Below are 17,410 nucleotides of genomic sequence, written 5' to 3'. Positions count from 1 at the left end.
CAAAACTTCTACCAAAATTAGGAAAAATAAACAAGTTGTATAGAAAGACAGTTCAAAAGGAATCAGAACAAATTGACCTTCGAGTTAAAAATGTAAAATCGTGCACTACAGCCAAAGTTTCTGTCCTGCACCGTACAAACCAACAAGCATTGTAAACATCCTAAAGGCAAACCTTAGCACATTATTTTTATAATAAAATGGAATTGTACAAGGGGATAATTATTTTTGATGAAAAGTTTATGTAATCAAGATTCACAAAGTTTCCGTGAGCATGAACAAAGTTCAAGGAGCTCTCCCACTTCAACAATGCTTGTCTTTCTCACTTTCACTTTCCTTTTTTGAAAAGTTTTAGGTTCCCCTCTTTATTTTTGTGTTTTTAAACTATATAAAAGCACTCAACAGAAATAAATGACTCTCTAAAACTTCCGGGTTGTCTCCCTGGCAGCGCTTTTTTTAAAGCCATTAAGCTAGCATATAGTGCTTAAGTAATGAATCCACCCGGATCCCAAGGTATATCAAAGCCAATTTTAATTAACAATGATTTGTAATTTAGTAATGAGCACAAAGTAACATATATCATGCAACAACGAAGTCTAACTCTCTTCCTATGCATAGGCATGTCATAAAATAACAATTCATGCACACATAGTAAAGGCCAATGCATAGTATAAGCAGTTTCTTGCAATTTCATAGTATTGGAAACATAAAGAGGCAGAGATGTAGTTCCTCTCTCATAATAATTGCAAGTAGGAGCAGCAAGCACATGCATATTATATTCATCAAAATCATCATGTGCAATGGTAAAAGGCAACCCATCAATATAATCCTTAATAAGCACAAACTTCTCCGATATAGTGTAGTAGGGAGAATTCGAAAAGATAATAGGACTATCATGTGTGGGTGCAATAGCAACAATTTCATGTTTAACATAAGGAACTATAGCAAGTTCATCTCCATAAGCATAATTCATATTGGCATCTTGGCCACAAGCATAGCAAGCATCATCAAAAAGGGATATTTCAAACAAATTCAAGGGATCATAGCAATCATCATAGCAATCATCCTTCGGTAAGCATGAAGGGGAATTAAATAATGTATGAGTTGGAGGGTTACTCTCATTAGAAGGTGGGCACGGGTAGCTAATCCGCTCTTCCTCCTTTTGTTCTTCGCTCTCCTCATCATCTTTTTCATCCAATGAGCTCACTGTTTCATCAATTTCTTCTTCCATAGCTTCCTGCAAAATATTAATCTCTTCTTGGACAGCGGATAATTTCTCAATATATGGTTTAACATAGGCATTAGAATCATAATTATCATAACAATATTCAAGTATGGCAAAACTTTCAGATTTGTAAAGAGTAGCATCATACTTTTCAATCAAAGAAGCAATTTCAAAAGCACCCTTAAAAGCAACAAATTCTTCAATTTGTTGAACATCATAGTAATTATAAACACCCTTAGCATACGAATATATGATTCCATTATCAAACTCACATTCGTAGGGAAGGTGTTTCTTAGGGTTTTCAGAACAACAAGTAACATCATATATTTCACATAAATTCCAAGCATAGCATTGCAAACGTTGAATTTCATCACATAATAGTTTCCCTTTTTCAGATATACGGTGTCGCACATAACGAGCATGCTCATCTAAAGATTTGCCCTCAACTAAGCTAGTTGGGGTTTCAGCACGAGCACATAGGGATTGAAGATGATCCAAGTAAAAAGCTTCAGTAGTGTGATAGATTTTGAGTGGTTCTTCAACCATTGGAGCAGTAGGTACAACTATTTTTTTTGGTATTTTGCGTTTCCTACCCATAACTAAAGATATAAAACAACTAAGAACAGCAAATAAAAATTACTTAGTGATAAAGCAAACAAGCACACACGAGAATATTCACCCCACGCTATGACTCCCCGGCAACGGCGCTAGAAAAAGGTCTTGATAACCCACAAGTGTAGGGGATCACAACAGTTTTCGATAAGTAAGAGTGTCGAACCCAACGAGGAGCTAAAGGTAGAATAAATATTCCCTCAAGTTCTACCGACCACCGATACAACTCTACGCACGCTTGACGTTCGCTTTACCTAGAACAAATATGAAACTAGAAGTACTTTGTAGGAGTTGTTGGATAGGTTTGCAAGATAATAAAGAGCACATAAACAAAATCTATGGGTTGTTTAAATAAAGAAGCAATAAAGTAAATATTAGTAGAGAACTTTTTGTTATGAGAAAGTTATTTGTCCAAGGCAATCGATAACTAGACCGGTAATCACTATTGCAATTTTATTTGAGGGACAGGCATAAGCTAACATACTTTCTCTATTTGGATCATATGCACTTATGATTGGAATTCTAGCAAGCGTCCGCAACTACTAAAGATTCATTAGGGTAAAACCCAACCATAGCATTAAAGCATCAAGTCCCCTTTATCCCATCAGCAAGAATCCCCTTACTCGGGTTTGTGTTTCATGTTGGGGAACATTGCAGAAAATAAAAAATTTCTACGCTTCACCAAGATCAATCTATGGAGTCATCAAGCAACGAGAGAGAGGATTGCATCTACATACCCTTGTAGATCACGCACGAAAGCGTTCAAGAGAACGGGGTTGAGGGAGTCGTACTCGTCGTCATCTAAATCACCGAAGATCCTAGTGCTGAACGGACAGCACCTCCGCGTTCAACACACGTATGGTTGGGAAGACGTCTCCTCCTTATTGATCCAGCAAGGGGGAAGGAGAGGTTGATGGAGATCCAGCAGCACGACGGCGTGGTGGTGGAAGTAGCGGCGATCTCGACAGGGCTTCGCCAAGCTCAGCGAGAGGGAGAGGTGGTACATGGGGAGAGGGAGGCGCCAGGGACTAGGGTGCGGCTGCCTCCTAGAGATCCCATCTCAAGGGGGGCGGCGGCATAGGGGTGGGGGGCTTGCCCCCCAAGTCAAGTGGGGCGCCCCCCCACCCCTAGGGTTTCCAACCCTAGGCGTAGGGGAGGCCCAAGGGGGGTGCACCAGCCCACCAGGGGCTGGTTCCCCTCCCACTTCATCCCATGGGCCCCTCCGAGATAGGTGGCCCCACCCGGTGGACCCCGGGACCCTTCCGGTGGTCCCGGTACAATATCGGTGACACCCGAAACTTTCCCGGTGGCTGAAACTGGACTTCCTATATACAATTCTTCACCTCCGGACCATTCTGGAACTCCTTGTGATGTCCAGGATCTCATCCGGGACTCCGAACAACTTTCGGGTTACCGCATACTAATATCTCTACAACCCTAGCGTCACCGAACCTTAAGTGTGTAGACCCTACGGGTTCGGGAGACACGCAGACATGACCGAGACGACTCTCCGGTCAATAACCAACAGCGGGACCTGGATACCCATGTTGGCTCCCACATTCTCCACGATGATCTCATCGGATGAACCACGATGTCGAGGATTCAAGTAATCCCATATACAATTCCCTTTGTCAATCGGTACGTTACTTGCCCGAGATTCGATCGTGGTATCCCAATACCTCGTTCAATCTCGTTACCGGCAAGTCACTTTACTCGTACCGTAATGCATGATCCCATGACCAAGTGGGCCAGAGATACCTCTCCGTCATACGGAGTGACAAATCCCAGTCTCGATCCGTGTCAACCCAACAGATACTTTCGGGGATACCCGTAGTATACCTTTATAGTCACCCAGTTACGTTGTGACATTTGGTACACCCAAAGCATTCCTACGACATCCGGGAGTTACACGGTCTCATGATCTAAGGAAATGATACTTGACATTGGAAAAACTCTAGCAAATGAACTACACGATCTTGTGCTATGCTTAGGATTGGGTCTTGTCCATCACATCATTCTCCTAATGATGTGATCCCATTATCAATGACATCCAATGTCCATAGTCAGGAAACCATGACTATCTGTTGATCAAGGAGCTAGTCACCTAGAGGCTCACTAGGGACATGTTGTGGTCTATGTATTCACACATGTATTACGGTTTGCGGATAACACAATTATAGCATGAATAACAGACAATTATCATGAACAAGGAAATATAATAATAATCATTTTATTATTGCCTCTAGGGCATATTTCCAACAGTCTCCCACTTGCACCAGAGTCAATAATCTAGTTACATTGTGATGAATCGAACACCCATAGAGTTCTGGTGTTGATCATGTTTTGCTCGTGGAAGAGGTTTAGTCAACGGATCTGCAATATTCAGATCCGTATGCACTTTGCAAATATCTATGTCTCCATCTTGAACATTTTCACAAATGGAGTTAAAGCGACGCTTGATGTGCCTGGTCTTCTTGTGAAACCTGGGCTCCTTGGCAAGGGCAATAGCTCTAGTGTTGTCACAGAAGAGAGTGATCGGCCCCGACGCATTGGGTATCACTCCTAGGTCGGTGATGAACTCCTTCATCCAGATTGCTTCATGCGCTGCCTCCGAGGCTGCCATGTACTCCGCTTCACATGTAGATCCCGCCACGATGCTTTGCTTGCAACTGCACCAGCTTACTGCCCCTCCATTCAAAATATACACGTATCCGGTTTGTGACTTAGAGTCATCCAGATCTGTGTCGAAGCTAGCGTCGACGTAACCCTTTACGACGAGCTCTTCGTCACCTCCATAAACGAGAAACATATCCTTAGTCCTTTTCAGGTACTTCAGGATATTCTTGACCGCTGTCCAGTGTTCCATGCCGGGATTACTTTGGTACCTTCCTACCAAACTTACGGCAAGGTTTACATCAGGTCTGGTACACAGCATGGCATACATAATAGACCCTATAGCCGAGGCATAGGGGATGACACTCATCTTTTCTCTATCTTCTGCCGTGGTCGGGCATTGAGCCGAGCTCAATTTCACACCTTGCAACACAGGCAAGAACCCCTTCTTGGACTGATCCATATTGAACTTCTTCAATATCTTATCAAGGTATGTGCTTTGTGAAAGACCTATGAGGCATCTCGATCTATCCCTATAGATCTTGATGCCTAATATGTAAGCAGCTTCTCCAAGGTCCTTCATTGAAAAACACTTATTCAAGTAGGCCTTAATGCTGTCCAAAAGTTCTATATCATTTCCCATCAAAAGTATGTCATCTACATATAATATGAGAAATGCTACAGAGCTCCCACTCACTTTCTTGTAAACGCAGGCTTCTCCATAAGTCTGCATAAACCCAAACGCTTTGATCATCTCATCAAAGCGAATGTTCCAACTCCGAGATGCTTGCACCAGCCCATAAATGGATCGCTGGAGTTTGCATACCTTGTTAGCATTCTCAGGATCGACAAAACCTTCCGGCTGCATCATATACAGTTCTTCCTTAAGATAGCCGTTAAGGAATGCCGTTTTGACGTCCATTTGCCATATCTCATAATCATAGTATGCGACAATTGCTAACATGATTCGGACGGACTTAAGCTTCGCTACGGGAGAGAAAGTCTCATCATAGTCAACCCCTTGAACTTGTCGATAACCCTTAGTGACAAGTCGAGCTTTATAGATGGTAACATTGCCATTCGCGTTCGTCTTCTTCTTAAAGATCCATTTGTTTTCTATCGCTCGCCGATCATCGGGCAAGTCTGTCAAAGTCCATACTTTGTTTTCATACATGGATCCTATCTTGGATTGCATGGCTTCAAGCCATTTGTTGGAATCTGGGCCCGCCATTGCTTCTTCATAGTTCGAAGGTTCACCGTTGTCTAACAACATGATCTCTAGGACAGGGTTGCCATACCACTCTGGTGTCGAACGTGTCCTCGTGGACCAACGAAATTCAGTAGTAACTTGTTCCTAAGTACCTTGATCATCATCGTTAGTTTCCTCTCTAGTCGGTCCAGGCACCAGAGGAACATCTTCTTGAGCTGCGCTACTTTCCGGTTCAAGAGGTAGTACTTCATCAAGTTCCACTTTCCTCCCACTTACTTCTTTCGAGAGAAACTCTTTCTCCAGAAAGGACCCGTTCTTGGCAACAAAGATCTTGACTTCGGATCTGAGGTAGAAGGTATACCCAATGGTTTCCTTAGGGTATCCTATGAAGACGCATTTTTCCGACTTGGGTTCGAGCTTTTCAGGTTGGAGTTTCTTGACATAAGCATCGCATCCCCAAACTTTTAGAAACAACAGCTTAGGTTTCTTCCCAAACCATAATTCATACGGTGTCGTCTCAACGGATTTAGACGGTGCCCTATTTAAAGTGAATGTAGCTGTCTCTAGAGCGTATCCCCAAAATGATAGCGGTAAATCGGTGAGTGACATCATAGATCGCACCATATCCAATAGAGTGCGATTTTGATGTTCGGACACACTGTTACGCTGAGGTGTTCCAAGCGGCGTGAGTTGTGAAATGATTCCACATTTCCTTAAGTGCGTACCAAATTCGTGACTTAAATATTCTCCCCCACGATCTGATCGTAAGAACTTTATCTTTCGGTCACGTTGATTCTCTACCTCATTCTGAAATTCCTTGAACTTTTCAAAGGTCTCAGACTTGTGTTTCATCAAGTAGACATACCCATATCTACTCAAGTCGTCAGTGAGAGTGAGAACATAACGATAGCCTCCGTGAGCCTCAATACTCATTGGACCGCACACATCAGTATGTATGATTTCCAATAAGTTGGTTGCTCGCTCCATTGTTCTGGAGAACGGAGTCTTGGTCATTTTGCCCATGAGGCATGGTTCGCATGTGTCAAATGATTCATAATCGAGAGACTCTAAAAGTCCATCAGCATGGAGCTTCTTCATGCGCTTGACACCAATGTGACCAAGGCGGCAGTGCCACAAGTATGTGGGACTATCGTTATCAACTTTACATCTTTTGGTATTCACACTATGAATATGTGTAACATCACGTTCGAGATTCATTAAGAATAAACCATTGACCAGCGGGGCATGACCATAAAACATATCTCTCATATAAATAGAACAACCATTATTCTCGGATTTAAATGAGTAGCCATCTCGTATTAAACGAGATCCAGATACAATGTTCATGCTCAAAGCTGGCACTAAATAACAATTATTGAGGTTTAAAACTAATCCCGTAGGTAAATGTAGAGGTAGCGTGCCGACGGCGATCACATCGACCTTGGAACCATTCCCGACGCGCATCGTCACCTCGTCCTTCGCCAGTCTCCGCTTATTCCGCAGCTCCTGTTTTGAGTTACAAATATGAGCAACCGCACCGGTATCAAATACCCAGGAGCTACTACGAGTACTGGTAAGGTACACATCAATTACATGTATATCACATATACCTTTAGTGTTGCCGGCCTTCTTGTCCGCTAAGTATTTGGGGCAGTTCCGCTTCCAGTGTCCGCTTCCCTTGCAATAAAAGCACTCAGTCTCAGGTTTGGGTCCATTCTTTGGCTTCTTCCCGGCAACTGGCTTACCGGGCGCGGCAACTCCCTTGCCGTCCTTCTTGAAGTTCTTCTTACCCTTGCCTTTCTTGAACTTAGTGGTTTTATTGACCATCAACACTTGATGTTCCTTTTTGATTTCCACCTCCGCTGATTTCAGCATTGAAAATACTTCAGGAATAGTTTTCACCATCCCCTGCATATTGAAGTTCATCACAAAGCTCTTGTAGCTAGGTGGGAGCGACTGAAGGATTCTGTCAATGACCGGCTCGTCCGGGAGGTTAATGTCCAGCTGGGACAGGCGATTGTGTAACCCAGACATTTTGAGTATGTGCTCACTGACAGAACTATTTTCCTCCATCTTACAACTGTAGAACTTGTCGGAGACTTCATATCTCTCGACCCGGGCATGAGCTTGGAAAACCATTTTCAGCTCTTCGAACATCTCATATGCTCCGTGTTGCTCAAAACGCTTTTGGAGCCCCGGTTCTAAGCTGTAAAGCATGCCGCACTGAACGAGGGAGTAATCATCAGCACGTGACTGCCAAGCGTTCATAACGTCTTGGTTCTCTGGGATGGGTGCGTCACCTAGCGGTCCTTCTAGGACATATGCTTTCTTGGCAGCTATGAGGATGATCCTCAGGTTCCGGACCCAGTCCGTATAGTTGTTGCCATCATCTTTCAGCTTGGTTTTCTCTAGGAACGCGTTGAAGTTGAGGTTGACATGAGCGTTGGCCATTTGATCTACAAGACATTTTGCAAAGGTTTTTAGACTAAGTTCATGATAATTAAGTTCATCTAATCAAATTATTTAATGAACTCCCACTCAGATTAGACATCCATCTAGTCATCTAAGTGATACATGATCCGACTCAACTAGACCGTGTCCGATCATCACGTGAGACGGACTAGTCATCATCGGTGAACATCTCCATGTTGATCATATCTTCCATATGACTCATGTTCGACCTTTCGGTCTCTTGTGTTCCGAGGCCATGTCTGTACATGCTAGGCTCGTCAAGTCAACCTAAGTGTTTTTGCGTGTGTAAATCTATCTTACACCCGCTGTATGTGCACGTTAGGATCTATCACACCCGATCATCACGTGGTGCTTTGAAACAACAAACTTTCGCAATGGCGCACAGTTAGGGGGAACACTTTCTTGAAATTATTATGAGGGATCATCTTATTTACTACCGTCGTTCTAAGCAAATAAGATGCAAAAACATGATAAACATCACATGCAATCAAATAGTGACATGATATGGCCAATATCATATTGCTCCTTTGATCTCCATCTTCGGGGCGCCATGATCATCTTCGTCACCGGCAAGACACCATGATCTCCATCATCGTGTCTCCATGAAGTTGTTCGCCAACTATTATTTCTACTACTATGGCTAGAAGTTTAGCAATAAAGTAAAGTAATTACATGGCGTTTATTCATTGACACGTAGGTCATACAATAATTAAGACAACTCCTATGGCTCCTGCCAGCTGTCATACTCATCAACATGCAAGTCGTGATTCCTATTACAAGAACATGATCTCATACATCACATATATATCATTCATCACAACCTTTTGGCCATATCACATCACAAGGCATATGCTGCAAAAACAAGTTAGACGTCCTCTAATTGTTGTTGCATGTTTTTACGTGGCTGCAATAGGGTTCTAGCAAGAACGTTTCTTACCTACGTAAAAGCCACAACGTGATATGCCAATTTATATTTACCCTTCATAAGGACCCTTTTCATCGAATCCGATTCGACTAAAGTGGGAGAGACAGACACCCGCTAGCCACCTTATGCAACTAGTGCATGTCAGTCGGTGGAACCTGTCTCACCTAAGCGTACATGTAAGGTTGGTCCGGGCCGCTTCATCCCACGATGCCGCCGAAACAAGATAAGACTAGTAGTGGCAAGAAAATTGACAACATCTACGCCCACAACAAATTTGTGTTCTACTCGTGCAAAGAAAACTACGCATAGACCTAGCTCATGATGCCACTGTTGGGGAATGTTGCAGAAAAAAAAAAATTCTATGCTTCACCAAGATCAATCTATGGAGTCATCTAGCAACGAGAGAGAGGATTGCATCTACATACCCTTGTAGATCACGCACGGAAGCATTCAAGAGAACGGGGTTGAGGGAGTCGTACTCGTCGTGATCCAAATCACCGAAGATCCTAGTGTTGAACGGACAGCACCTCCGCGTTCAACACACGTATGGTTGGGAAGACGTCTCCTCCTTCTTGATCCAGCAAGGGGGAAGGAGAGGTTGATGGAGATCCAGCAGCACGACAGCGTGGTGGTGGAAGTAGTGGCGATCTTGGCAGGGCTTTGCCAAGCTCAGCGAGAGGGAGAGGTGGTACGTGGGAAGAGCGAGGTGCCAGGGACTAGGGTGCGGCTGCCCTCCCTCCCCCCTCTTTATATAGGGGGCCTAGGGGGTGCGCCGGCCCACTAGAGATCCCATCTCAAGGGGGGGGGGGGCGGCGGCCTAGGGGGGGGGGACTTGCCCCCAAGTCAAGTGGGGCGCCCCCCACCCCTAGGGTTTCCAACCCTAGGAACAGGGGAGACCCAAGGAGGGCGCACCAGCCCACCAGGGGCTGGTTCCCCTCCCACTTCAGCCCATGGGGCGCTCCGGGATAGGTGGCCCCACCCGGTGGACCCCTGGGACCCTTCCGATGGCCCCGGTACAATACCGGTGACACCCAAACTTTCCCGGTGGCCGAAACTGGACTTCCTATATACAATTCTTCACCTCCGGACCATTCCGGAACTCCTCGTGACGTCCGAGATCTCATCCGGGACTTAGAACAACTTTCAGGTTACCGCATACTAATATCTCTACAACCCTAGCGTCACTGAACCTTAAGTGTGTAGACCCTACAGGTTCGGGAGACACGCAGACATGACCGAGACGACTCTCCGGTCAATAACCAACAGGGGGACCTGGATACCCATGTTGGCTCCCACATGCTCCATGATGATCTCATCGGATGAACCACGATGTCGAGGATTCAAGTAATCCCGTATACAATTCCCTTTGTCAATCGGTACGTTACTTGCCCGAGATTCGATCGTCGGTATCCCAATACCTCGTTCAATCTCGTTCCCAGCAAGTCACTTTACTCGTACCGTAATGCATGATCCCGTGACAAACACTTGGTCACATTGAGCTCATTATGATGATGCATTACCAAGTGGGCCCAGAGATACCTCTCCGTCATATGGAGTGACAAATCCCAGTCTCGATCCGTGTCAACCCAACAGATACTTTCGGGGATACCCGTAGTATATCTTTATAGTCACCCTGTTACATTGTGACGTTTGGTACACCCAAAGCATTCCTACGGCATCCGGGAGTTACACGATCTCATGGTCTAATGAAATGATACTTGACATTGGAAAAACTCTAGCAAAGGAACTACACGATCTTGTGCTATGCTTAGGATTGGGTCTTGTCCATCACATCATTCTCCTAATGATGTCATCCCGTTATCAATGACATCCAATGTCCATAGTCAGGAAACCATGACTATCTGTTGATCAACGAGCTAGTCACGTAGAGGCTCACTAGGGACATGTTGTGGTCTATGTATTCACAGATGTATTACGATTTCCGGATAACACAATTATAGCATGAATAACAGACAATTATCATGAACAAGGAAATATAATAATAATCATTTTATTATTGCCTCTAGGGCATATTTCCAACATTTCAGTCACTCACGCAACCCACTATAAGCGAATCATGAACGCATTGCAACACCCTACAGTGGGAATCCCTCGGGCTTGCGCGAGACGGAGGGCACCATAGGACAGCACCAATAATAAAACATGCATCTCAAACCAATCACGATCATCAATTAACCCATAGGACAAAACGGATCTACTCAAACATCATAGGATAGCCATACATCATTGGGAAATAATATATAGCGTTGAGCACCATGTTTAAGTAGAGATTACAGCGGGTAAGAGAGAGGTTACACTGCTGCATAGAGGGAGGAAGAGTTGGTGATGAAGGCGGTGAAGTTATTGGTGAAGATCGCGATGATGATGATGGCCCCCGGCAGCGCTCTGATACGTCTCCAACGTATCTATAATTTTTGATTTCTCCATGCTACTTTATCTACTGTTTTGGACTATATTGGGCTTTGTTTTCCACTTTTATATTATTTTTGGGACAAACCTATTAACCGGAGGCCCAGCCCAGAATTGTTGTTTTTTGCCTATTTCAGTGTTTCAAAGAAACGGAATATCAAACGGAGTCCAAACGGAATGAAACCTTCGGGAACGTGATTTTCTCACCGAACATGATCCTGGAGACTTGGACCCTACTCCAAGAAGTGCCAGAGGCGGTCACGAGGGTGGAGGGCGCGCCCCCCTGGGCACGTCCCGTACCTCGTGGGCCCCCTGTTGCTCCACCGACGTACTCCTTCCTCCTATATATACCTACGTACCCCTGACAGATCAGAACAGGAGCCAAAAACCTAATTCCACCACCATAACTTTCTGTATCCACGATATCCCATCTTGCGGCCTGTTCCGGAGCTCCGCCGAAGGGGGCATCTACCATGGAGGGCTTCTACATCAACACCATAGCCTCTCCGATGAAGTGTGAGTAGTTTACTTTAGACCTTCGGGTCCATAGCTAGTATCTAGATGGCTTCTTCTCTCTTTTTGGATCTCAATACAATGTTCTCCCCCTCTCTTGTGGAGATCTATTCGATGTAATCTTCTTTTTGCGGTGTGTTTGTCGAGACCGATGAATTGTGGGGTTATGATCCAGTATTATCTATGGAAAATATTTGAATCTTCTCTGAATTCTTTTATGTATGATTGAGTTATCTTTGCAAGTCTCTTCGAATTATCCGTTTGGTTTGGCCAACTAGATTGGTAGTTCTTGCAATGGGAGAAGTGCTTAGCTTTGGGTTCGATCTTGCGGTGTCCTTACCCAGTGACAGAAAGGGTTGCAAGGCACGTATTGTATTATTGCCATCGAGGATAACAAGATGGGGTTTGTATCATATTGCATGAATTTATCCCTCTACATCATGTCATCTTGCTTAAGGCGTTACTCTGTTTTAACTTAATACTCTAGATGCATGCTGGATAGCGGTCGATGAGTGGAGTAATAGTAGTAGATGCAGAATCATTTCGATCTACTTGTCCTGGACATGATGCCTATATACATGATCATTGCCTAGATATACTCATAACTATGCTCAATTCTGTCAATTGCTCAACAGTAATTTGTTCACCCACCGTAGAATACTTATGCTCTTGAGAGAAGCCACTAGTGAAACCTATGGCCCCCGGGTCTATTCTCATCATATCAATCTCTATCACTTTATTATTTGCTTTGCTTTTACTTTGCCTTTTACTTTTCACTTTGCATCTATATATCAAAAATACCAAAAATATTATTTATCATCTCTATCAGATCTCACCCTCGTAAGTGACCGTGAAGGGATTGACAACCCCTAATCGCGTTGGTTGCGAGTAGCTATCGTTTTGTGTAGGTACGAGGGACTTGTGCGTGGTCTCCTACTGGATTGATACCTTGGTTCTCAAAAACTGAGGGAAATACTTACGCTACTTTACTGCATGATCCTCTCCTCTTCGGGGAAAACCAACGCAGTGCTCAAGAGGTAGCAAGATGAATTTCTGGCGCCGTTGCCGGGAGGCTCACGCAAGCAAGTCAACCATACCAAGTACCCATCACAATCCCTATCTCTCGCATTACATTATCTGCCTCTCGTTTTCCTCTCCCCCACTTCACCCTTGCCGTTTTATTCGCCCTCTCTTTCCCAATATCCTCCTCTCTTTCCCGTTTGCCTTTTTGTTTGCTTGTGTGTTGGATTACTTGTTGCCATGGCGCAAGATAATACCAAATTGTGTGATTTCGAGTTGTGTGATTTCTCGAATACCAATAATAATGATTTCCTTAGCACTCCGATTGCTCCTCTTAATAATGACGAGTCTTGTGAAATCAATACCGCTTTGCTGAATCTTGTTATGAAAGATCAATTCGCCGGCCTTCCTAGTGAAGATGCCGCTACTCATCTAAACAATTTTGTTGATTTGTGTGATATGCAAAAGAAGAAAGATACGGATAACAATATTGTCAAATTGAAGTTATTTCCGTTTTCACTTAGAGTTCGTGCTAAAATTTGGTTTTCGTCTTTGCCTAAAAATAGTATTGATTCTTGGAACAAGTGCAAAGATGCTTTTATCTCTAAGTATTTTCCTCCCGCTAAGATCATAACTCTTAGGAACAATATCATGAATTTTAAACAACTTGATCATGAGCATGTTGCCCAATCTTGGGAAAGAATGAAATTGATGCTTCGCAATTGCCCTACTCATGATTTGAATTTATGTATGATCATACAAAAATTTATGCCGGATTGAATTTTGCTTCTAGAAATCTTTTAGATTCGGCCGCGGGAGGCACGTTTATGGAAATTACGTTAGGAGATGCTACAAAATTGCTTGATAATATTATGGCTAATTATTCTCAATGGCACACCGAAAGATCTTCTAGTAAAAAAGTGCATGCTATAGAAGAAATCAATGTTTTGAGTGAAAAGATGGATGAACTTATGAAGATGTTTGCTCCTAAAAATACTCCTCTTGATCCCAATGATATGCCTTTGTCTACTTTGATTGAGAATAATAATGAATCTATGGATGTGAATTTTGTTGGTAGGAATAGTTTTGGAAACAACGCGTATAGAGGGAATTTTAATCCTAGGCCTTATCCTAGTAATCCTTCTAATAATTATGGAAATTCCTACAACAACTCTTATGGAAATTTTAATAAGATGCCCTCTGAATTTGAGAGTAGTGTTAAAGAGTTTATGAATTCACAAAAGAATTTTAATGCTTTGCTTGAAGAGAAATTGCTTAAAGTTGATGATTTGGCTAGGAACGTTGATAGAATTTCTCTTGAAATTGATTCTTTAAAGCTTAGATCTATTCCTCCTAAGCATGATATCAATGAGTCCCTCAAAGCCATGAGAATTTCCATTGATGAGTGCAAGGAAAGAACCGCTAGGATGCGTGCTTCCAAAGATGCCTTTATTAAAGCGTGTTCTTCCAATTCCTATGAAAATCAAGATGAAGATCTAAAAGTTATTGATGTGTCCCCTATTAAATCTTTGTTTTGCAATATGAATCTTGATGAAACTGAATATGATCTTCCTTTACCTAGAAGGCGTTCTAAGAATTCGGAGTTTCTAGATCTTGATGATGAAATTGATGAAAGTGGGATTGAAAGAAATAAAAACCTAGATGTTGCTAAACCCACTATTTTGGATCTCAAGGAATTTAATTATGAAAATTGCTCTTTGATTGGTTGTATTTCCTTGTTGCAATCCGTGCTAGATTCTCCTCATGCTTATAGTCAAAATAAGGCCTTTACCGAACACATTGTTGATGCCTTGATGCAATCTTATGAAGAAAAACTTGAGTTGAAAGTTTCTATCCCTAGAAAACTCTATGATGAGTGGGAACCTACTATTAAAATTAAAATTAAAGATTATGAGTTTCATGCTTTGTGTGATTTGGGTGCTAGTGTCTCTACTATTCCCAAAACTTTGTGTGATTTGCTAGATTTCCGTGACTTTGATGATTGCTCTCTAAACTTGCATCTTGCGGATTCCACTATTAAAAAGCCTATGGGAAGAATTAATGATGTTCTTATTGTTGCAAATAGGAATTATGTGCCCGTAGATTTTATCGTTCTTGATATAGATTGCAATCCTTCATGTCCTATTATTCTTGGTAGACCTTTCCTTAGAACGATTGGTGCAATTATTGATCTGAAGGAAGGGAATATTATATTCCAATTTTCCTTAAAGAAGGGCATGGAACACTTCCCTAGAAAGAAAATAAAATTACCGTATGAATGTATCATGAGAGCCACTTATGGATTGCCTACCAAAGATGGCAAAACCTAGATCTATCCTTGCTTTTATGCCTAGCTAAGGGCGTTAAACGATAGCGCTTGTTGGGAGGCAACCCAATTTTATTTTTGTTTTTTGTTTTTGTTTATGTTTAGGAATAAATAATCCATCTAGCCTCTGTCTGGATGTGGTTTTATGTTTTAATTAGTGTTTGTGCCAAGTACAACCTATAGGATAACCTAGGATGATAGTTGATTTGATTCTGCTGAAAAACAGAAACTTTGCATGCACGAATATAATTTTGTTAAATCACAGGAACGTGCTTTTGCGTTGATTCTTTTCGCTGCTGTTCAATAAACAAAATTTCCAGGACTTCCTATTTTGGTTGAAGTTTTAGAGTTCCATAAGTTTGCGTTAGTTACAGATTGCTACAGACTGTTCTGTTTTTGACAGATTCTGTTTTGCGTGTGTTGTTTGCTTATTTTGATGAATCTATGGCTAGTAAAATGGTTTATAATCCATAGAGAAGTTGGAATACAGTAGGTTTAACACCAATATAAATAAAGAATAAGTTCATTACAGTACCTTGAAGTAGTCTTTTGTTTTCTTTCACTAACGGAGCTCACGAGATGTCTATTGAGTTTTGTGTTGTGAAGTTTTCAATTTTTGGGTGAATTCTTTTGATGGATTATGGAACAAGGAGTGGAAAGAGCCTAAGCTTGGGGATGCCCATGGCACCCCAAGATAATCCAAGGACACAAAAAAGTCAAAGCTTGGGGATGCCCCGGAAGGCATCCCCTCTTTCTTCTACTTCCATCGGTAATTTACTTGGAGCTATATTTTTATTCACCACATGTTATGTGTTTTGCTTGGAGCGTCTTGTATCATTTGTGTCTTTGCTTGTTAGTTTACCACAATCATCCTTGCTGTACACACCTTTTGAGAGAGCCATACATGAATTGGAATTTGCTAGAATACTCTATGTGCTTCACTTATATCTTTTGAGCTTGATAGTTTTGCTCTAGTGCTTCACTTATATCTTTTGAGCGTGATAATTTTTGCTCTAGTACTTCACTTAGATCTTTTAGAGCACGGTGGTGGATTTGTTTTAAAGAAACTATTGATCTCTCATGCTTCACTTAGATTATTTTGAGAGTCGTTATTAGCATGGTAATTTGCTTAATGATAATATACTTGGTATTCAAGATATGTGAAACTTTCTTTTGAGTGCGTTGAATACTAAGATAAGTTTGATGCTTGATAATTGTTTTGAGATATGGAGGTGATAATATCAAAGTAATGCTAGTTGGGTGATTATGAATTTAAAGAATGCTTGTGTTGAAGTTTGTGATTCCCGTAGCATGCACGTATGGTGAACCGCTTTGTGATGAAGTTGGAGCACAATTTTATTTATTGATTGTCTTCCTTATGAGTGGCGGTCGGGGACGAGCGATGGTCTTTTCCTACCAATCTATCCCCCTAGGAGCATGCGCGTAGTGCTTTGGTTTTTGATGACTTCTAAATTTTTGCAACAAGTCCATGAGTTCTTATAACTAATGTTGAGTCCATGGATTATACGCACTCTCACCTTTCCGCCTTTGCTAGCCTCTCTAATACCGCACACTTTTCGCCGGTATCATACACCCACCATATACCTTCCTCAAAACAGCCACCATATCTACCTATTATGGCATTTCCATAGCCATTCCGAGATATATTGCCATGCAACTTTCCACCGTTCCGTTTATTATGACACGCTCCATCATTGTCATATTGCTTTTTGCATGAACATGTAGTTGACATTGTATTTGTGGCAAGGCCACCTTCATAATTTTCATACATGTCGCTCTTGATTCATTGCATATCCCGGTACACCGCGGAGGCATTCATATAGAGTCATAATTTGTTCTAAGTATCGAGTTGTAATTGTTGAGTTGTAAGAAAAATAAAAGTGTGATGATCATCATTATTAGAGCATTGTCCCAGTGAGGAAAGGATGATGGAGACTATGATTCCCCCATAAGTCGGGATGAAACTCTGGACGAAAAAAAGAGGCCATAAAAAAAGAGAAAAGGCCCAAACAAAAAAAAAAATGAGAGAAGGGACAATGCTACTAT

Source organism: Triticum aestivum, chromosome 6B (assembly GCF_018294505.1).
Source record: "Triticum aestivum cultivar Chinese Spring chromosome 6B, IWGSC CS RefSeq v2.1, whole genome shotgun sequence".
Taxonomy (NCBI): Eukaryota; Viridiplantae; Streptophyta; class Magnoliopsida; order Poales; family Poaceae; genus Triticum; species Triticum aestivum.
Note: the sequence above shows the minus strand (reverse complement) of the source record.